Source organism: Pinus tabuliformis, chromosome 7, assembly GCF_031772625.1.
Source record: "Pinus tabuliformis cultivar Carrire ecotype Pingquan chromosome 7, CPIR1, whole genome shotgun sequence".
Taxonomy (NCBI): domain Eukaryota; kingdom Viridiplantae; phylum Streptophyta; class Pinopsida; order Pinales; family Pinaceae; genus Pinus; species Pinus tabuliformis.
Window position 1 is genome coordinate 1711448110 of NC_142293.1, and position 23896 is coordinate 1711472005.

The following is a 23896-nucleotide window of genomic DNA, read 5'->3' on the forward strand; positions in this document are numbered from 1 at the left end:
CTTGTTGAGCAAATCCAACCATCCTACAAACTTTGGTTTGAGATCCGAGGAAGTCCTAGCCACTTCCTTGCCTTATTCTTTCCATCACTCACCTTCCATAAGCCTTATACCACTATCTAAATCACTTCTTTTGCTTTCGGCCTGATCCTGTAGGAATACAGGGGATCTTGTAGGTGCATTAGGACATCCTATAGACATCCTGTAGGATGACCTGTAGTGGTTTGTTTTGAGGCCAATTTGTGAAAAATGCATCAAGAAAGATAGGAGAAGACCCCTGCTTGCCTCTCAAGCCATCTGACCCTTCACAACCACCTCTCTCCACACCTAATCCACCTACCATACAGTTAAGAAGAATTAGCATTCATGTTTTCACAAAAAGGACAAAAAGAAAAGGTTGTTGTGTTCATTCATATGCACAACAGTAAAGTGTTTGATTAGATCATATTGCATGCTTAGGTGCATTAGGGTTCCACATGTGTTAGCTTAGAACTCTTCTGAAGCAAGATCTCTTAACATATAGCTAGATGAGTGGTGTGTTTTAAGCATTTATCTCAGTCTTTCATTACTGCAGTAGATAATATTTCATTTCTCTCAATTAGGGAAAAATTCCTCTTTCTCCATTAGTAATCAAACTTTTTTTAAATCAATAGAAGGCTAGTTTGAGAAACCCTAGTGGTCTATCACCAGCTCAGCAGTGACAAAGAGTGGATCTATTGAATCTATTTGTGTATACAACACTGTCACCTCCAATTTTGCACGAACCCTGGGTTGATAAAGTAAAGTTGGTAGCCCTAGGAGTTGCAACATTCTTGTTGCAATACTGGGGCTCATCAAACACATAATTAAATATAAATAAAATTGTGAGTAAAATTTATTAATAAAATGTAAATTTAATATGAAAATTTAAAACTGATTAATAATGAACCCAAAATTATAAAAATAATTTAAGTAGAATTAAATGAATAAAATTTAATTCATTTAATTAAAACTAACATAATTTTAGATTAAAATAAAATTAATGTAAACTATATTTAAAATTAAAATAAATAAAACAAGGGCTAGATAGTAGCTAGCCGGGTAGCTTAAACATAGCTTAATTCAAACAAAAAAATAACAAAGACAAATATTTCATCACAAAAATAAAACAACTAATAAAATATTGTATTATTGAATGCCATCACCAAAAATAAAAGAAATGTGACTAAGTAATATTGTTTATATATATATGATTAAATTTATTAAAATATGTTTTTAATATAATAATAAGTCATTTTAAGTTGAAAATATTGTGAAAAAATTATAGTTCATGAAATAGAAATAATAAAAAAAAGAAAACGAAAAAAGAAAAAGGAAATAAAATTAAAAACAAAAAAGTAGTAACTAATAGAAATTGAAGTTACGAAAGGATCCATAATAAGACCTTAACCAATCAGTGTACAAATAAATACATTTAATTAATAATAAAAAATAATAAAAATTGAATCCCTAATGTTAAACTATGGATAAAAGTCATAGGTAAAAAACAAACTAATACCTAGTCAAAAGCAAATTTAAATACATTATACCATGCCTGCAAGAAATATAATAAATATAACTAAATTTTAAGCAATTAATTTAGTGGTTCTTTCTGGTATCAGATGGATATACTTGTTTATGGTAATTTGATTTTTTTTTTTTTTTAATAAATTCCCAAAGATGTTTAGTTAATTAAGCTCTGAATCTCTAGCACCAATCTACAATGTTTTGGTCGCTTGATTTTCCAATGATATGATAATTTATATCAATGTGATTTAGTTCAAATTCCAGGTTGGCATTCTTCGGAAAACACTAGGTCTGCATCCTTGATTCCAATCCATATGCATATTAGTCATTTTTCCAGCTTACAACAAAATATTAAATTTACCAATTTGACCGAATAACATAATGGGGTATAGATAAAAATTCAGATGAGAAAATGAATAGAAACTTCTTTGACGACTCACGAGGTTGGCCAGTCGAAGTTTCAGTTTTCCGAGGAGGTAAATGTGGTTGCACCAGTGCCAACGTAGGTATGTTTTGAGAACAAACTCAGTGAAGTTTACCAACATCAAGAGTTCCAACGAATCAAACAACTTACTACATGTATGGTTAATCGGGGGTTGTGATTGATTGATAGAGAAATCAATGTGGAGGGTGCCGTGTGATTCCGCATGTCTCTCGAATCGTGGCTTAATAAGATCTATCATGGGATCTGGTTTTCTTGTCCAATCATCTCCGCTATCATCCATATCTTCCACATTTATATTTATTATAACACCCATCACCAACTTATTATAATGATTTTCGTTTGTAAAATCAGGCAGAGTGGCATTCACCTCATGTGAGATTTAATATCATGGCATCTTTTGGATGTCAATGAGTAACAAATTGGTATCTCACCAAATTGCAATAAATCAATTCTTAATTTTAATGATGCGATTAATCCGAAAGAAATTTATATTTACAATATGTATCACAAAAGTCTGAGATCTAAAATTCTTAATCCATCATATTTTTTTTTGAATTGTTGGCATTATTTTATGATTTGGCGGCACACAAATTTCTACTTGTGTAGTTCACATCTAGTGAAACTTCAACAGAATTACATTGAAACTTTGAGGGATTCAATGTTCAAAATTGAACCTGTCCCAACTCTTCCTCATGCTTCTAGCGTGTCCTAGAAGGGCTAAAAAAATTTAAAATATCAGAATCACTTGCCAATCACGAAAGTTAGATTAAATTTCTATATTTCAAAAAGAGAGAAATATTTTAATACCCTGTCAATATTTTTTTGAAGTTCTTCAATTTACTCCTACTTCTATATCGATAATAAATAATAGTAGGGTAACATCTCCTCATATTTCTTTCCTATTTCACAAATTCGTTCTTAATGCAATTCCATCTACCTAGTGCCCCATACAAAGTATGGAATTTCACATTCCTTATGCACTACACTAAAAAAACAAGAATGAATGGTTATTGGTGAGGACAATAATAGTAACTCATTTCATTCACTTACATAGAGAACCAAACTAATTTATAATATACTCCCGAGTCTCGCATCCATCACAATGGGGCATATTGGTACCACGTATGTCTTAAATGAAACTATTGTAAAAATAGGGGCACATACCTCTTAAAGGAAACTATTGTAAAAATAGGGGCCAAGGAATCATATCATTCCTCTAAATTCATCATTTTCTATCGATGTATCTCACTCTCTAAAAAGAATGACAATTTCCATCCATTAATTTAAGTTTTCAGAAGCAATTGAACTAATCTCTCGACCGTCCACTTCATTCTTAGAATTTGTTGAAGGAAAAGGCGATGACCTTGTGTGAAAATGCACTCAATTAATTTAATTATGAACATGATCTTGATTGATTATTCACCCATATAAAATGCAATACATGCATGAGTGGTAGGTTAGATTGTGCAGATGAATGACAATGTAATACCCCACCCCACATTTACTCACTTTAACATGCTCACTAGGGTAACCTGAGATGAGAGTTACTATGCGCGACCCAATTTCCAAGATGCACTTATGGAAAATAGGGTCCACATGTCCAGAACTAACTACAAATACCGAGTGACACATGTTCACAGTGTTATCAACCTAACTTGACCCAACACTATTTATTTTAAGTTTTGTTTCCTTAAATTTAACACAACTTTCTATTTTTGACTATTTTTCCAGTTCTAAACTTCTGAGGTCGTTTTGAGGGCCAAAACGACATTTTTATGGAAAACGAAGAGACCAAAAAGTGCCATTTTTTTAATAAATATTCTCTTATTGGTCTCATCGAGGACTCAAGGAGATCTTCGAAACGAGGTATTATGATAGCCAAACTAAGATCGTATGCCAAAGTTACGACCTTGGGAAGTTGGAGGTATAAATTATTCATTTATACAAACACTTTGTGTACATAGTACCTGTAGGTCATAAATACATATATGTTCACTGTTTCCTTAGCATCATCAAAGAATCAACAAGAAGGCTCAATGCCCTCTCAAACTAGCGGCTTCAAACACTAGTTAGCTCATGCATTCACATAACCATTCAATAACTTATCGAGCCATATGCAAGATCCATAACAAGATAACATTATACAACAATAATATGTCATGCTTATAACCAACATTTAACCAGAATGAATTCAGGACAAACCAGCCATAGAATCAACACAATAACCAACACATGTTCTCATTGATCTCAATAAGAAATAACACATAATAACATATGCATAAAGAAAATAAGTCAGGGACTTCCATGAACCACCCAAACATAGATTGGGATGAACCAAATCTCTCTTTCATCCAATCACCCCTGCGCCATATTCCAAGCATGAATGTGGGATCACATGGGATAAACCGAAACAAAACCAACTAGGGAATCCAGAGGCCACACCACCTCATCCCACAACCACAATGATTTCACCTCAACCGATCCAAAAATCACTAATACCAAAACAAGCTTGGATGCCTCCGAACTTCTTCACTATACCTAGAGGAATTTTCCTGTCTCCACCCATCCATCAAGAGTTCCAGGAGAAACACCATCTCCACCCTTGACCCTTGGGAATTTTCCTTAGACCACCTCAACTAGGATCCAAATTTTACCAACCATCCAAAGCTTAATCATAATAGGGAACCCACTACATCATGGTTATCCAAGAAATGGAAAAGGCAAGGTTGAAACCACTGTCAATCCAAGAAAATCCCATGCCAATGACAAGAAGTAACCAAATAACCAAATGCATGCATTCAAATCTCAACAAGGAAACCACACATGAAACTTGTTACCTGCAATGTTCTCTCGTTGTAGATGCTTTTCCAACCTTCTCTTTCACCACCCATGAATTCCTTTGCTAGCTTGCTTGCTTTTGTCCAAGTGATCTTTTTCTCCAAGTCCAAGTGAGAATGCCTCTCTGTCCAAGTGAATGTCAAAATGCTCCAAGGATTTAAGAGTGAGAAAAAATAGTTAAGAGTGCTAAGAATGACTAAGATATCCATAGAATGTTCTCCCTCTCCTTTTATTTCCTTTTCCCTTCAATTTCCTCCATTTTCTTTTGCATGCATATTCTTGTCTCTTCATCTTCCTTTTCTCATATTTCCTTTATTTCTTTTAATTCATTTTCTTTTATTGTCTTTTGCCAATGCCAATGCCAATTTACATAGTCAGTAATAAACCACAGGTGATTCCCACTATAATGTTTATCCCCTCATTTAGGTTGGAATACGTGTCCCATGACCTTGGTTTAATTTATTTACATGGAAATCAACTGAGGGCTATTACAAACCCCCCCTGGGGGAACACCGTCCTCGGTGTTCTATGACACTTATGAACAATAAAACATACTGCTTACGGAGATTTATAACACAACTCGATGCAATATTTTAAAATGACAAACTGCTGAAAACATGAAAAACATATCGCTTATTAGAGCTTTATAACACAGATCAATGTGATATTTACAATGTGTTGATGCCTCGAAAATCGCTGCATCAACATCGGGGATAACCACCTGGTCCGGACCTTAAAGGCAGCTCCTTTTCCGTTTGGTGTGGTGGCTCCGACTGGATATAATGGGACCAGTTTCCCAATAATTAGTAAATAGGATGAATAAATGATTGATTCTCTAATATCTAATGATAATGGATGAATGATTTAATCTAAAAGTAAAATTATAAACAACTATCCTATCCCAGGAAATTGCTGCTTTTAGCGTAACTTTTGATGGTCTTCATCCACAAACAGGCATATAGATGACTCTTTGGTAAACAAAGATATGATAATTACTAAGCCCAAATAGTTGAACAAAGCAATCAAGCAAACATTATTACACTATTCCTCATATATATCATAGACATAGATATGATTGAAAGAATAATAGTCCTTAGACATTCAATAGTGAAAAGTACAAGGATTGCTGTTAAAACACATACATATATTCAATGATAGGAAAATTTAAACGAATGCCGATTCACATAAAAATGACACAAGAGCATAGATAATAGTACCATATGTTATTTGAATCACTCCCAATATCAACCGCATTCAAATTCCTTCTTTTAACTTAGAAACACTTCCACAAAAGGCAATAGTGCACATGTCATCAAAGGTTTCTTCATCAAAATTCAGAATACTGGCCCAGTCTTCATAAAAATAGATCAGAAGCACAATAGTGTGACTTACTGATTTGAGTTTATACAAACACTGAGGACCCTTTCCAAATGCATGAAAGGGCCTATAAATACTAATTAAGCTAACTAATTACAAAATAAAAATATTATTTAATTGGTACAACTATATTATGAATATCTCCTCAAAAACGGTTTGTTCTCAGTCATCAGCATGATTCATTGTTTCGGATGATCTCCCTTTGGCTTGAGCTGGCAGATATCTACCATCGATTGCAACTCTGGAGGGCGACTTAGGCGAGAATTCAGTTGAGCTGAATATGTGGCATCTTGGATCTCGGGGATCATGCAACTGATGGCATCAGTTAAACATTTGAGTGCGGCCCTCTGACTGTATGGCTTGATTAAGAAAAACCAAAAGGTATCCCAAGTTAAACTTTGGATGCCAGCGATTAGTCTTCCTTTCTTTTCCAATTCCTGATTGCATGTTTGTTCCAAGGCTTTGGCCGATGTCAATTTACCTGGATTACACTGTGAAATCATGTTAGATAGATAAAGAGTGTCATTGACAAATTCAATTAAATTGCTAGTAGATAACTGACATCTTGAGGTTTCTCTTTCTGCCTTCATTAGTTGTGTCTGCCATTCTAGGAACAGGATGTCTTTGTGTGACTCTAGAATTTTGGGCAGATCCGAAGCCTGTCCTTCAAGGGAGTCTTGCCAAGCAAGAAATCTGGTTAAAGTCTCATCGGCCTGTTCTAAATCCTGTCTAGCTTCAACTGATTTATTAACTATTGATGTAGTAATCTCACAAAGAGGTTCACCCAGAGAAATGTTATGACATAACAGTTTTAGCTGTGTAATCAATGCCTTATTGATTTGTAGAGCTTCTGTTCTGAACTCTGCTACTTGAGGAAGGCTCCTAAAATTTTCCACTTCTTGTGACAGTTGAGCGATTTTCTCATCCTTAGTCTTGCTCATTTGTTCATTCATCGCCTTTAATTTGGCCAATGCTTCGGACAATTCCTTCTGTTTCTACACTGCACTCGAATCTATTCTCTGTTTATTTTTGAGCAATTGCTCATTTAATTGGTTGTTTGTCTGCCGCTGTGTTGATAGTTGTTGTTCCAATTGTTCTATTTTCCGCTGTGCTTCAGACATCTGCGACTGCGATGAACCAATCATTTGATCTTTTTCCTTAAGGAGACTGCTTACTTCCGAGGCTTTATCCATGGTGACTGCCGAATATGCTCCAGCATACTGGGAGAGTTTTGTAAGGTCATCGGAAGGGTTCAATTCCTCCTTCCACACCACATTAGCCATCTCTGTTTGGTCTGGAAAAAGGGAAGATTGATCAAGTCTCCTCCTTTTCATCTGTCTTTTCACTACAGCCCTGTGTTTAGGATTGTAAAAGACATCTAATGGTGGTATGTCTTCTATCTGTAAAACAATCTGATCGGATGGGTCTTTGGGAATTATTTATGCATCTCTGCTACTGGGTAGGCCGCTGGTCCCTTCACTTGGAACCGTAGTCTTGGTTGTTTCTTGATTGACTGTCACTTGGGGTGTGCCGAATCCTTGTGAAGTCTCGGGATTGTTTATAATAGAGTCAAATTGTTGCCACTCTTGGAGGAGTTTGGGATCAATTTGAGTCTCTAAATCAATAACTTCATTGTCCTGCTTCTTTTCTTTCTCCCGTTCTGTTTCCTTCTCTTTTCCCTTTTCTGACTCTTTTCCCTTTTTGGGAATTTTCTCTGTAGCAGGAGGCTCGTCAATACTTTTCTGTTCAGGTTCGCTTGACTTAGTTGTTGGTGTAGTAGCCAATAAATCCAGAGGCAGATTTTGCAACCTCTGTTCTCTGAGCCTATTGAATTCTACCAGTCCTTCATCATTATATTTCATCCTGGCCAATGTTTTAACCTGAGACAATGATTATGCTAAAGAAAATAGATCATCAAATTCATCTTTATCATGGTCAAACTTAGTAAGTTTGGCCTGTTCAAGCACATTATAGGCAACCTTCCGGGGATCGAATTGCCTGTTAGGAATGGTCGCAAGATTGAGCATATTTATTTTTCCTATCTCCTTCTCAGCATGTTTCCAATCAAGTATGGTATAAACACCGCATCTCAAAGGGAATATGGGCCATAACTACTTTTGGGAAGTCCTAAGAGTTTTGGACGTTCCAGCGGTTGTTATTTGGTAAGCTAATTCTCGTGCCAATACAATGGGAGGACATGGGGTTTTGTGGCGCTACCAAACACCCGTATATATGTGAATTTATCTTCCCCGAACCAATTTCCCACAACAGTCAAGTCAACTTCTGCCTCCTTGGAAATCCTTGGGGCAGGCTTATCAAAAATGGCATAATAGATAGGCAACATGAAACCATTACAGATTTGATACAAGTGGTCTTTATAATGTGCCTTCCATAACATCTAATGATAGATGTGGATTGGCTTAGGGTCCTGTGGCGTCCACCTCCACCCAAGTATCGGGTATTCGGAATTAAAGCAAAGCATATCCATAACATAAGCACTGAAATAGAAGGGGGGAATAATCCTGGTGGTTTTGCGTGAATTGAATATAAAATCAAGAATTGCAGAGGCTAATTTATCAGACAATATATTCACCCAATCCATGACATAACTACTAACAACTGCTTCCATTAAAGGAACCATTTTGATATTAAATTTTGCTGAATCATGCATTCCCCATATCCTACACATCATTGCCCCAACGTAACAGTAAGGAGATGCTAAGGAATCCACGGAGTACTTACCCGATGATTCATGTTTGTGCTTTGCAGGATTCTGTCTCCATTGTCTAATCGGGGCTGATTCCGTCTCATTCTCCTCTGCGAATTTCTCCAGAAAAGCTTTGTTGTATTTCTTTTCAGGTTCGGGCAAATGGTACATTTTCCTCAAGTCGTCAGGCTGAAATGAACCGAAAACTCTTCCATCAACTGTGCAAAAGGTCCTATTAGAAACAGGAATTTGTTCGACCACCCATCTGACCACATTAGTGTAAGGAAGAATTTTCTCCCGAGCTGTTATCCTGTGTAAGAATGAGTCGGCCAAATCTTTAAGGGAGGCGTCTGATTTGTTAGTTGAGCCTGCAGTAGCTTCTTTCGACACTTCCTCCGGTTCTTCTGCCTCAATTAAATTATAGATGCTTTGGTAGCTTGTATTTCCAAGGCCGAGACATGTAGTGTCCGAAATTAGGCCCTTTTTGCTTGGTCTTGGGTCACTGGTGGGCTAGACTGTTACTGCAGGGACCGCTGCTACAGCGGATCTCTTGGATTTCTTTCCCATTTGCTTAAAACTTGATACTTCGACAGAATTCTGCACAAGGAAGGAAACCAGCGTGATACAGAGAAATAGATAACATGAGCCAATATGAAAGAGTTATATCTTTTAACGAATAATCAAATATCATAGTGAAATTGCCGCAGATAGAATCTAAGTGGAAAATCTCAGCATAACTGCTTCATTAATGGGCTGCTTCACTTGTCAATCATGATAAGGGAGCTTTTAAATATCCATCATAACGTCTATATGGTGAATAATTGATTCAAGCGTGGCTTAGATTTTTGGCGGCTAATCACATTTGATGATTGGCGACATGAAAGGGAGGGTTTTAATAATAGTCCAAAATATCGTTCAATCACCAAAGGTGATATAATGCATGCCAATCTTTAATATGCTTAGAAACACGCGTCTTGATTTAATGCATTGCAATCGGGACAGGGCTCGGGTCACTTTATTTACGCCATTGCGAAATCGCCGATCGCCGATGGCGATACGCCTTATCGCATCGGGGGATTTGAAGGGGTCAAAATTAATGCATTGATTACCACAGCCGATTGCCGATAGCGATACATTTTATCACATCGGAGGAATGGGGGATGCCTTATAAATGACGCGCTTTGCCTTTCCCCGATATCCAATAGCGATTTCCCTTTTCGGATCAGAGTAATTCAATGGGCCTTTATTTATGTTTCTCTTATTATTGCGATATGCGATCTTGCGATCACTTTATCGTAATAATAAAAAGCTTTATGATTTGTTTAAAAGGGATATCATATTTCAGTCGGACCTTTTGATGAGGGTTTTTTCTAATAATAAGTTAATATCAATTTATTCACACATCTATGTTTAAAAGGGACCCATTTCATATTAAGATTTTAAAAGAAAAATTTTATGAAATGGGGGGTTGTTGTACAGCACAACAATTGGCGATTTACTGGAAAAAACAGTTATCTTTGGGAAAAGTTAAAATACTTAAAATTTTTAAATCTGAAAATCTTATCCGAGCGAAAAATTCTAATATAACTAGGTAAACATAAATTTTGAATGTAATGATAACTATTTCTGCTATTCTCTTCTCATGTTACAATTAAATACATTCTATGTTTCAAATTAGCCTTAATTGGTTGCTAATGATAAAACAAAAACTTTTTCAACTTAGCTTTATAATGACTCCTTTGTCATAGGTAGAACCTATGCTGCCAGAAAGCGTCTATAGGCTCGGCAGGGATACCTTTTAACCATTTGATCATTCATTATCCCATCCATTTCAGAGTATAATTAAAAATAATGAATCCAAAAATATGTTTTCATATTTTGTATCATTTTTTCTTTTTCTTTATTTTGTAAGATAAAAAGCCATTGTCCTCGTTTGGTAGCCAGCTATTTGAAAATGCCATTCACTGGTGATAATTTAACTGAACAAGCTGGCTCGTGATGAGACCCCTTGTCTTATAATTATAAGCTATTACCCTGTTTTGATATGCAGTATTGGTAATGTCAGTTGAACTATTTCCCTATGATCATGGTAAGCAGACTTGTGATAAGACCTCTTATATTTTACCTCAAATATATTTTAGAATTACACTCTGAGTAATTATAACCCTTGATGAATGGGATGAACAATTTTCTCCTTAAGAGAAGATGGATGACAGGATAAGGGTTAAAGATGCTGAGATTGAATCAGTATCTGTTTTGTATTGATAACCGTTTTCAGGATGCTTAAAAACATTAAAATGGTTTACAATACTTCTAATCTTTGAGAAGAGTTCACAAAAATAAAATGGGGTTTTAGAATCTAAATATACCTAATTTCCTAGAAATCTTCCTTTCGTTTAAGGCTTCCATTTTAAAAGCAAATATCATAACTGTTTCTTTTGAGAAACTTTTCATTATAGTAAAGACCAATGGAAGGCTAACTTTATTTTTTCCAAAATCCTAAAAATCTAAGGTATGTACTAAAATTTAGCTGAAAATTGAATATTTACAAAGGGAGAAGGGGTTACCTTCTCAATTGAAGAATTTTTTCAAGATAAGGCCGTTAACAGGAAGAGAATCTCTCTTTCCTGATAGATCTTGCAGTATGAAAGTAGAAGGGCCTATCTTCTCATTGATTTGAAATGGTCCGAGCCACATTTTCTGGAATTTTGTGTGTTTTCCTTTATCCTCATGGGCTTTGTCCCATTTCAAAACTAGATCACCAACTTATAATTGTTTTGAACTGGTTGAAGTTGTATCAAAAGATGACTTAATAATTTGCTGATGTTTTGCATTTATAATTCTGGCTTTTTCCCTTTCTTCTTCTAGTTTCAAAATTTGATCGTGTCTTAGTTGAATAGAAGATGAGGGACTTTCTTCAATAAAATGCACTAAAGATAAGGATGGAAGCACTAAGTTAGCTGGTATGACAGCTTCCTGTCTATACACTAGATTGAATGGAGAAGTGCCTATAGAGGATTTTTGAGTTATTCTATCAGCCCATAGTGCAAATATCAAAGATTTATGCCAGTTTTTATGATTCTGTTCAATAGTTCGCTTAATAATTCTAATAAGGTTTTTATTGGTGGATTCTGCCAAACCATTTCCCTGAGGGTAGTAATTTGCAGAATACCTCAATTTAAATCCCCTTTTGATAGCGAACTCAAACATAGAATTTCCATAGAAATAAGATGCATTATAAAAAACAAGAGCGTTCGGGACACCAAACCTGGTAATAATGAATTGGTCAATGAATTCCATAATTGCCTCAGAGTTCGTTGTCTTTAAAGGAATTGCTTCAACCCACTTAGTAAAGTAATCAGTGGCAGTAAGGATATACTTATGTTGTTTGGATGAATGTGGAGTGATTTCTCCAATGATGTCCAATCCCCATTGCTCAAACGGTTGTTCAATGTTGACTGGTTGCAAAGGGAAAGCTGGCTTTCTTTGTCTTCCACTGGATGTTTGACAACTTTGGCATTTCCTTACATATTCATGAGTATCTCTGAACAAGGTGGGCCAATAATACCCAGCATGAATGATTTTGTGAGCTGTGGTGTCAGCTCCAAAATGTCCTCCTGCTTGTCCATCATGAAGTTCCTGCAAAACTTTTTGAGCTTCAGGTTTTTCTAAGCATCTTAACAAAATTGAATCATAATTTCGCCTAAACAATACATCATCTATAATTGTGAAGTTTTTTGCTTTCAATCTAATGGCACGTTTGTTTTTATAGGAGAGATTGGAAGGAGCGTACCCATTTTTTAAATAGAAAATCAGATCTGTATATTGTGATTCAGAACCTGTGGTACTTATCTGATTGATTTCTTCAGTATCTTCTATACTTTCAGGTTCTTGAATGTTGGATGCTCCTACTAACAACCTGCAAAAACCTTGGCCTTTGACAATCTTTGCTGGCTTGATTTCCAAGTCATATTCTTGTAATGCTGTGACCCAATTCGCTCTCTTTTCTCCTAATTCCCTTTGAACTAGTAATTGTCTTACTGCTGAAAAAGGAACTATAACTTTTGTGTGAGCTTTTAAGAGGAAGGGCCTGTAGTGTTTTATGGCTTTGTACATAGCAAAGGCTTGTTTTTCAACTTCCGAATAATTTAGTTCAACACCTTGAAGATTTGAGCTGTAAAACGAAATTGGTGCTTCCAAGTTTTGATCATTAATTTGAGTCAACACTGTTGCATATGACGAAGCGGATGCGAGGGTATATAGTATGAAATGATTAGAAAAATTGGGAGTGCTTAAAGCAGGGGCATTAATTATTGATTGTTTAATGGAATCAAATGCCTCCTTTTCTGCAGATCCCCATTTAAACACCGAATTTTTCTTAATCATCATTTGCAATGGTAAAATAATCTGGGAAAAATCTGGAACAAAATGTTTAACAAAGTTAATTTGACCCAAAAATGATTGCATGGATTTTTTATTATGAGGGAATGGAATTTCAGAAATCTCTTTAATTCTGTCTGGATCAATATAGATACCATCTTTTGAAACAATGAAGCCTAAAAGTTTTCCTTGATTAAGGGCAAAAAAGGACTTCTTTGGATTAAGAGAGATACCATACTTTCTACAACGTTCAAAGATTTGTTTTAAATCATGTAAATGATTAGACCTTTTCTTGGAAAATACAGTAATATCATCTAAATAGACAACTACTGATTTATTGAGCAATCCTTTGAACACTATGTCCATGGCTCTCTGAAATGTAGCTCCTGCATTGATGAGTCCAAAAGGCATCTTTTGGTAGGCATAAGTTCCCCACTTAGTTCTGAAGGTAGTTTTAAGCCTGTCATCAGGATGAACCAGAATTTGGTTATATCTTGAAAACCGTCTAAAAAGGACATTAGTTCTGAACCAGCTACCAAATGTAATGTCTACTCCATAGTAGGTAAAGGAAAGTTATCCTTTTGGCTTGCCTTATTAAGATTTCTGAAATCAATACAAATCCTGATATCGCCATTTTTCTTTCTTACAGGCACCATGTTGGAAACCCAGTTTGAATGTCTCACAGGAAAAATTATCTTAGCCTTCAAGAGTTTATTTAACTCTCTAGGTTAGGATGAATCTTTCTTAACTTCTGTTGCACTGGTTTTTGTTCAGAAAGCATTGGAATAGTATGTTGAATAATTGATGTATCGTATGTTTTCAAATCATCATATTTCCAAGCGAAGACATATTTGTTTTTTGTTAACAGCCTAATGAATGTTGTTCTTTCTTCTAAAGAAAGTCCTAGTCCCAAATTGATGTTTTGAGGGTTCTCCTCAGTACCTAGGTTTATCAATTCAAATCTTAAAGTGGAACTCTGGAGTTTTGAATTGGTCACCCGTTTAAACCTGTCTTTAATATCATAAAGATCTTCAAGCTTGACCACTGGTTTTGGTATTGAGTTTTCCTCTTGCTTTTCTTTCATCTGAAGGTCATGATCACTTTCATCAATGATTTGGTCATCGTAGGACTTGTCAGAAGTCAAAAAGTTTAAAATGTCTTCATCATGATTGAACACTCTCCAATTGGTGACATTATCGGGAATTGATGGTCTAAAAATTAACTCTACTGAAAATCTATCTGGGCTGTAATCTTTGGATGGTAGGAGTCTGGAAGCAACATTAGCTAGCAGGTCTGCTGCTGCATTCTGGGACCTAGGGATGGGAGAAATATTGAATGCTAAAAATTGTGAGATGAGTTCCTGTACCAGAGACTGATAGTGTTTGAGATGACCAGAAAGGCAATGAATTGAATTTCTAACCTGTTTAATAACAATTTCTGAATCACCAAACACTTTCAGATATTGAACCTTGAGGCCAATTGCTTTGTAGAGTCCTTGAACTAGGGCCTCATATTCAGCTGTATTGTTTGTGCATTCAAATTCCAGTCTGCATGATAACATAGTTTTTTCTCCCTGAGGGCTAACTAAAATACATCCTGCTCCTGAACCTTCACTAGATTTAGACCCGTCAAAATATAGTGACCAAAATAAAGAATTATCAACAATTTTATTTACAATTTCCTCAGCAACATTAACACATCTTGACCTATCTGTTTGTGAAAAGTTTTCGATCTGAGATGTGAAATTATTAACTGGGAAAGGAGATGGTTGGGCAGTGAAATTGCCAAAGAATGATTCAGATGAATAATTCCCCAAAATATTGTTATTGAATGCTATTGGTTGGTTTTCTTGTTCAAACTCGGTAACTGTATGGGTCATGTGTTTCTCCTGATCAATCTTGATCTGATTTGGTTTTCCTTTATAAGGTAACCACATATGAGACCAATCGGTGGAAATATAACCATGGAGTTTTTCGGACCAATCTCTACTTAAAATCAACCCATAGAATTCAGGTATATCAGCGATCAAAATATCAATTCTTTGAACCACTCTAGGATCAGCTGATAACCTGATAGTTACTGAGTTGATTTCCCCTAAAACCTGGACCTTAGTTCTATCCAACTGTACAATATGAATTGCAGACTTTTGGGGTTCGATGTTCAGTTTGGAACAAACTGAAGCTGGCATTATATTAGAGGAAGCCCCTGAGTCAATCAAACAGTTGTGTAGATTTCTATTATAGATCTCATAGGTTAAGAGGAAAGGAGGAGTATGAGAATTTGATCTATCCCCAATTAAGACCGCATCAGTAGCTTCCACTCTACCAGAAGGTGGTTGGCCTGAATCATTAGCAGCTTTGGACAATACAGCATTAGGAAGAGGTGAAGAAGGAACGACATTTAACTCCTTAAGAAGTAATTTCTGCTGATGTTTGAGTTTGCTAAGTTCAAACATAGTAATATTCGCCTTAGTCTTCTTCATATCTTCGATAATATTGTAGTCCATAGAATCTGATACTACCAATGTCTTAGATGTTGAAGGTAGATTTGAAGATGATGGTTGATTTTGGGATGGTATCGCTGAAGCTTTCTTTGTAGGAATCTTTTCTTTGGTAGTAGTGGAACCTGCATTCCTTTTCTTCGAAGTTGTCTGGACAGGTTCAGGAGTACCTTTACTCCTGGTAGTCACAGGGAAAGCTTCTTGTTCATTTTCTGTATCGGAGGTGGGTAAAATAAAATCCCACATCCCATGGCATTCAACAGTCTCCTCTTCTTCGGGTTCCTCAGATGGCAAGACTGTTTCATCTTCTTCTTCTTCTTCAGGATCTGAATCTGAATTGGATATAACATTTGGTGGTTTTGATTCAGGTTTCTTAAAATTTCTAAATGGCCTTTTTGTTGAGGTTTCAACTACTTGCTTTTTGATTTCGACCATTTCATTTGACATAGTCTTGAGGAATTTTTGTAAACCTTCCATATCATATGGATCTTTAGGGGTTTTCTTCTTTGAATCATCCTTGAAAGAAACTTTTTTGGATTTTCTATCTTCAAGAGCAGCTTTCTTTTCTAAAGCATTAATACGTTTCTCTACAGCAAGCGCCTCTTTCATGTTTTCAGCTAAAGTTGGTTTTGCAGCCCTGTCTACAAAAATAGCTATATTTGAGGGTAGGGCAGTTATATACCATTCGCTTCTGATTTGCTCACTTGGTTTGGAGGCGGTTGGAATCTTATTCAAGAGTTTATTAAATCGTGAGTTGAATTCCTTAATAGGTTCTTTAGGCTCTATCCTAAGATTGGAGAGATCATTGATTAATGTGGCTAAAGATCTATCATCGCCATACTTAGTAAGAAACTGTTCTTGGAAAATGTTCCAACTAGTAATGGATCCAGAGGGCAGGGAAAAATACCAAGACCCAGCTGATCCTTGCAAAGTATAAGGGAAAAGCCTAACAACAACATCTTCCTCTGTCACTCCTTTCAAATTAACTGATAACATGAAATTATTAATATGTTCTTCGGCTTGTGTTCCAGCATCTGGATTAAACTTGGGTAACCATTTTTCAGGAAAATTAGGCAATGGATGTAATGGTGCAGGCATGGTGACCGCACCAGGACTATTCCATGGATTCTGAGCCATTGAAAAACCAGTAGTGGATGATATTGCTGATGAAATTCCAGATGTTTGGGAAGGAGTTGATATTGAGGATTGAATAGGTTGGGATGTTGAAGTTCCTGATCCTTGTTGAACAACAATATGTAATGGAGGAGTGGATGGCTGACTTCGCGCTAGGGAAGATGAGATGGAAGATGATGATGAGAAAGTTTCACTGTCAGATCCTTCAGTATTCTTTTTTGCCCTTTTCCTTTTAGGTAAAGGCAACTCAGTAGGTTCGATACCGAGCTTTCCGCTCTGAAGTCTGGTGAGAGGGTGAGGTAGATTGAATTGCGAAGTCTCACTGCCTTGAGATACCTCAGATTTCTGTGGTGATATTGAAAAGCCTTGAAGTTTATGGATGAGAGACTGAACTTCAGGGGACTCAGGACTTAATCGTTCTGAAGTATGGTGGGTTTGAGCAGTGGTAGTTGATTCCTCTTCTTCTCGCTTGAATACTGGAGTTCCAGCATGCAAACGGGAGGTACGAGGTGAGGTGGAGGGAGATTTACTCTCAGAATGGGTTATAGGTTTGCTCGCCATTCACAGTTCATGCCCTCCTTCTAGCGCCAAAAATGTTGATGCCTCGAAAATCGCTGCATCAACATCGGGGATAACCACCCGGTCCGGACCTTAAAGGCAGCTCCTTTTCCGTTTGGTGTGGTGGCTCCGACTGGATATAATGGGACCAGTTTCCCAATGATTGGTAAATAGGATGGATAAATGATTGATTCTCTAATATCTAATGATAATGGATGAATGATTTAATCTAAAAGTAAAATTATAAACAACTATCCTATCCCGGGAAATTGCTGCTTTTAGCGTAACTTTTGATGGTCTTCATCCACAAACAGGCATATAGATGACTCTTGTTGGTAAACAAAGATATTTATTCATATGATAATTACTAAGCCCAAATAGTTGAACAAAGCAATCAAGCAAACATTATTACACTATTCCTCATATATATCATAGACATAGATATGATTGAAAGAATAACAGTCCTTAGACATTCAATAGTGAAAAGTACAAGGATTGTTGTTAAAACACATACATATATTCAATGATAGCAAAATTTAAACGAATGCCGATTCACATAAAAATGACACAAGAGCATAGATAATAGTACCATATGTTATTTGAATCACTCCCGATATCAACCGCATTCAAATTCCTTCTTTTAACTTAGAAACACTTCCACAAAAGGCAATAGTGCACATGTCATCAAAGCTTTCTTCATCAAAATTTAGAATACTGGCCCAGTCTTCATAAAAATAGATCAGAAGCACAATAGTGTGACTTACTGATTTGAGTTTATATAAAAACTGAGGACCCTTTCCAAATGCATGAAAGGGCCTATAAATACTAATTAAGCTAACTAATTACAAAATAAAAGTGCTATTTAATTGGTACAACTATATTATGAATATCTCCTCAAAATCGGCTTGTTCTCAGTCGGCAGCATGATTCATTGTTTCGGATGATCTCCCTTCGGCTTGAGCTGGCAGATATCTAGCATCGGTTGCAACTCTAGAGGGCGACTTAGGCGAGAATTCAGTTGAGCTGAATATGTGGCATCTTGGATCTCGGGGATCATGCAACTGATGGCATCAGTTAAACATTTGAGTGTGGCCCTCTGACTGTATGGCTTGATTAAGAAAAACCAAAAGGTATCCCAAGTTAAACTTTGGATGCCAGCGATTAGTCTTCCTTTCTTTTCCAATTCCTGATTGCATGTTTGTTCCAAGGCTTTGGCCGATGTCAATTTACCTGGATTACACTGTGAAATCATGTTAGACAGATAAAGAGTGTCATTGACAAATTCAATTAAATTGCTAGTAGATAACTGACATCTTGAGGTTTCTCTTTCTGCCTTCATTAGTTGCATCTGCCATTCTAGGAATAGGATGTCTTTGTGTGACTCAAGAATTTTGGGCAGATCTGAAGCCTGTCCTTCAAGGGAGTCTTGCCAAGCAAGAAAACTGGTTAAGGTCTCATCGGCCTGTTCTAAATCCTGTCTAGCTTCAACTGATTTATCAACTATTGATGTAGTAATCTCACAAAGAGGTTCAGCCAAAGAAATGTTATGACATAGCAGTTTTAGCTGTGTAATCAATGCCTTATTGATTTGTAGAGCTTCTGTTCTGAACTCTGCTACTTGAGGAAGGCTCCTGAACTTTTCTACTTCTTGTGACAGTTGAGCGATTTGCTCATCCTTAGTCTTGCTCATTTGTTCATTCATCGCCTTTAATCTGGCCAATGCTTCGGACAATTCCTTCTGTTTCTGCACTGCACTCGAATCTATCCTCTATTTCTCTTTGAGCAATTGCTCATTTAATTGGTTGTTTGTCTGCCACTGTGTTGATAGTTGTTGTTCCAATTGTTCTATTTTCCGCTGTGCTTCAGACATCTGCGACTGCAATGAACCAATCATTTGATCTTTTTCCTTAAGGAGACTGCTTACTTTCGAGGCTTTATCCATGGTGGCTGCCGAATATGCTCCGACATACTGGGAGAGTTTTGTAAGGTCATCGGAAGGGTTCAATTCCTCCTTCCACACCACATTAGCCATCTCTGTTTGATCTGGCAAAAGGGAAGATTGATCAAGTCTCCTCCTTTTCCTCTGTCTTTTCACCACAACCCTGTGTTTAGGACTGTAAAAGACATCTAATGGTGGTATGTCTTCTATCTGTAAAACAATCTGATCGGATGGATCTTTGGGAATTATTTCCGCATCTTTGCTACTGGGTAGGCCGCTGGTCCCTTCACTTGGAACCGTAGTCGTGGTTGTTTCTTGACTGACTGTCACTTGGGGTGTGCCGAATCCTTGTGAAATCTCGGGATTGTTTATAATAGAGTCAAATTGTTGCCACTCTTGGAGGAGTTTGGGATCAATTTGAGTCTCTAAATCAATAACTTCACTGTCCTGCTTCTTTTCTTTCTCCCGCTCTGTTTCCTTCTCTTTTCCTTTTTCTGACTCTTTTCCCTTTTCGGGAATTTTCTCTGTAGCAGGAGGCTCGTCAATACTCTTCTGTTCAGGCTCGCTTGACTTAGTTGTTGGTGTAGTAGCCAATAAATCCAGAGGCAGAGTTTGCAACCTCTGTTCTCTGAGCCTATTGAATTCTACCAGTCCTTCATCATTATATTTCATCCTGGCCAATGTTTTAACCTGAGACAATGATTCTGCTGAAGAAAATAGATCATCAAATTCATCTTTCTCATGGTCAAACTTAGTAAGTTTGGCCTGTTCAAGCACATTATAGGCAACCTTTCGGGGATCGAATTGCCTGTTAGGAATGGTCGCAAGATTGAGCATATTTATTTTTCCTGTCTCCTTCTCAGCATGTTTCCAATCAAGTATGGTATAAACACCGCATCTCAAAGGGAATATGGGCCATAGCTGCTTTTTGGAAGTCCTAAGAGTTTTGGACGTTCCAGCGGTTGTTATTTGGTAAGCTAATTCTCGTGCCAACAGTTTATCCGGTACATACAATGGGAGGACATGGGGTCTTGTGGTGCTACCAAACACCCGTATATATGTGAATTTATCTTCCCCGAACCAATTTCCCACAGCAGTCAAGTCAACTTCTGCCTCCTCGGAAATCCTTGGGGCAGGCTTATCAAAAATGGCATAATAGATAGGCAACATGAAACCATTACAGATTTGATACAAGTGGTCTTTATAATGTGCCTTCCATAACATCTGATGATAGATGTGGATTGGCTTAGGGTCCTGTGGCGTCCACCTCCACCCAAGTATCGGGTATTCGGAATTAAAGCAAAGCATATCCATAACATAAGCACTGTAATAGAAGGGGGGAATAGTCCTGGTGGTTTTGCGTGAATTGAATCTAAAATCAAGAATTGCAGAGGCTAATTTTATCTATTCGCCCAATCCATGACATAACTACTAATAGCCGCTTCCATTAAAGGAACCATTTCGATAGTAAATTTTGCTGAATCATGCATTCCCCATATCCTACACATCATTGCCCCAACGTAACAGTAAGGAGATGCTAAGGAATCCACAGAGTACTTACCTGATGATTCATGTTTGTGCTTTGCGGGATTCTGTCTCCATTGTCTAATTGGGGCTGATTCCGTCTCATTCTCCTCTGCGAATTTCTCCAGAAAAGCTTTGTTGTATTTCTTTTCAGGTTCGGGCAAATGGTACATTTTCCTCAAGTCGTCAGGCTGAAATGAACTGAAAACTCTTCCATCAACTGTGAAAATGGTCTTATTAGAAACATAAATTTGTTCGACCACCCATCTGACCACATCAGTGTAAGGAAAAATTTTCTCCCGAGCTGCTATCCTGTGTAAAAATGAGTCGGCCAAATCTTTCAGGGAGGCATCTGATTTGTTAGTTGAGCCTGCAGTAGCTTCTTCCGACACTTCCTCTGGTTCTTCTGCCTCAATTAAATTATAGATGCTTTGCCAGCTTGTATTTCCAAGGCCGAGACATGTAGTGTCTGAAATTAGGCCCTTTTTGCTTGGTCCTGGGTCACTGGTGGGCTGGACTGTTACTGCAGGGGCCGCTGCTGCAGCGGATCTCTTGGATTTCTTTCCCATTTTCTTAAAACTTGATACTTCGACAGAATTCTGCACAAGGAAGGAAACCAGCATGATACAGAGAAATAGATAACATGAGCCAATATGAAAGAGTTATATCTTTTAACGAATAATCAAAGATCATAGTGAAATTGCCGCAGATAGAATCTAAGTGGAAAATCTCGGCATAACTGCTTCATTAATGGGCCGCTTCACCTGTCAATCATGATAAGGGAGCTTTTAAATATCCATCATAATGTCTATATGGTGAATAATTGATTCAAGCATGGCTTAGATTTTTGGCGGCTAATCGCATTTGATGATTGGCGACGTGAAAGGGAGGGTTTTAATAATAGTCCAAAATATCGTTCAATCACCAAAGGTGATATAATGCATGCCAATCTTTAATATGCTTAGAAACACACGCCTTGATTTAATGCATCGCAATCGGGACAGGGCTCGGGTCACTTTATTTACGCCATTGCGAAATCGCCGATCGCCGATGGCGATACGCCTTATCGCATCGGGGGATTTGAAGGTGTCACAATTAATGCATTGATTACCACAGCCGATTGCCGATAGCGATACCTTTTATCGCATCGGAGGAATGGGGGATGCCTTATAAATGATGCACTTTGCCTTTCCCCGATATCCGATAGCGATTTCCCTTTTCGGATTGGAGTAATTCAATGGGCCTTTATTTATGTTTCTCTTATTATTGCGATATGCGATCTTGCGATCGCTTTATCGTAATAATAAAAAGCTTTATGATTTGTTTAAAAGGGATATCATATTTAAGTCGGACCTTTTGATGAGGGTTTTTTCTAATAATAAGTTAATACCAATTTATTCACACATCTATGTTTAAAAGGGACCCATTTCATATTATGATTTTAAAATAAAAATTTATGAAATGGGGGGTTGTTGTACAACACAACAATTGGCGATTTACTGGGAGAAACAGTTATCTCTGGAAAAGTTAAAATAATTAAACTTTTTAAATCTGAAAATCTTATCCGAGCGAAAAATTCTAATATAACTAGGTAAACATAAATTCTGAATGTAATGATAACTATTTCTGCTATTCTCTTCTCATGTTACAATTAAATACATTCTATGTTTCAAATTAGCCTTAATTGGTTGCTAATGATAAAACAAAAACTTTTTCAACTTAGCTTTATAATGACTCCTTTGTCATAGGTAGAACCTCTGCTCCCAGCAAACGTCTATAGTCTCGACAGGGATACCTTTTAACCATTTGATCGTTCATTATCCCATCCATTTCAGAGTATAATTAAAAATAATGAATCCAGAAATATGTTTTCATATTTTGTATCATTTTTTCTTTTTCTTTATTATGTAAGATAAAAAGCCATTGTCCTAGTTTGGTAGCTAGCTATTTGACAATGCCATTCACTGGTGATAATTTAACTGAACAAGCTGGCTCATGATGATACCCCTTGTCTTATAATTATAATCCATTACCCTGTTTTGATATGCAGTATTGGTAATTTCAGTTGAACTATTTCCCTATGATCATGGTAAGCAGACTTGTGATAAGACCTCTTATATTTTACCTCAAATATATTTTAGAATTACACTTTGAGTAATTATAACCCTTGATGAATGGGATGAACAATTTTCTCCTTAAGAGAAGATGGATGACAGGATAAGAGTTAAAGATGCTAAGATTGAATCAGTATCTGTTTTGTATTGATAACCGTTTTGAGGCTGCTTAAAAACATTAAAATGGTTTACAGTACTTCTAATCTTTGAGAAGAGTTCAGAAAAATAAAATGGGGTTTCAGAATCTAAATATACCTAATTTCCTAGAAATCTTCCTTTCGTTTAAGGCTTCCATTTTAAAAGCAAATATCATAACTGTTTCTTTTGAGAAACTTTTCAATATAGTAAAGACAAATGGAAGGCTAACTTTATTTTTTCCAAAATCCTAAAAATCTAAGGTATGTACTAAAATTTAGCTGAAAATTGAATATTTACAAAGGGAGAAGGGGTTACCTTCTCAATTGAAGAATTTTTTCAAGATAAGGCCATTAACATGAAGAGAATCTCTCTTTCCTGATAGATCTTGCAGTATGAAAGTAGAAGGGCCTATCTTCTCATTGATTTGAAATGGTCCGAGCCACATTTTCTGGAATTTTGTGTGTTTTCCTTTATCCTCATGGGCTTTGTCCCATTTCAAAACTAGATCACCAACTTGTAATTGTTTTGAACTGGTTGAAGTTGTATCAAAAGATGACTTGATAATTTGCTGATGTTTTGCATGTATAATTCTGGATTTTTCCCTTTCTTCTTCTAGTTTCAAAATTTGATCGTGTCTTAGTTGAATAGAAGATGAGGGACTTTCTTCAATAAACTGCACTAAAGCTAAGGATGGAAGCAC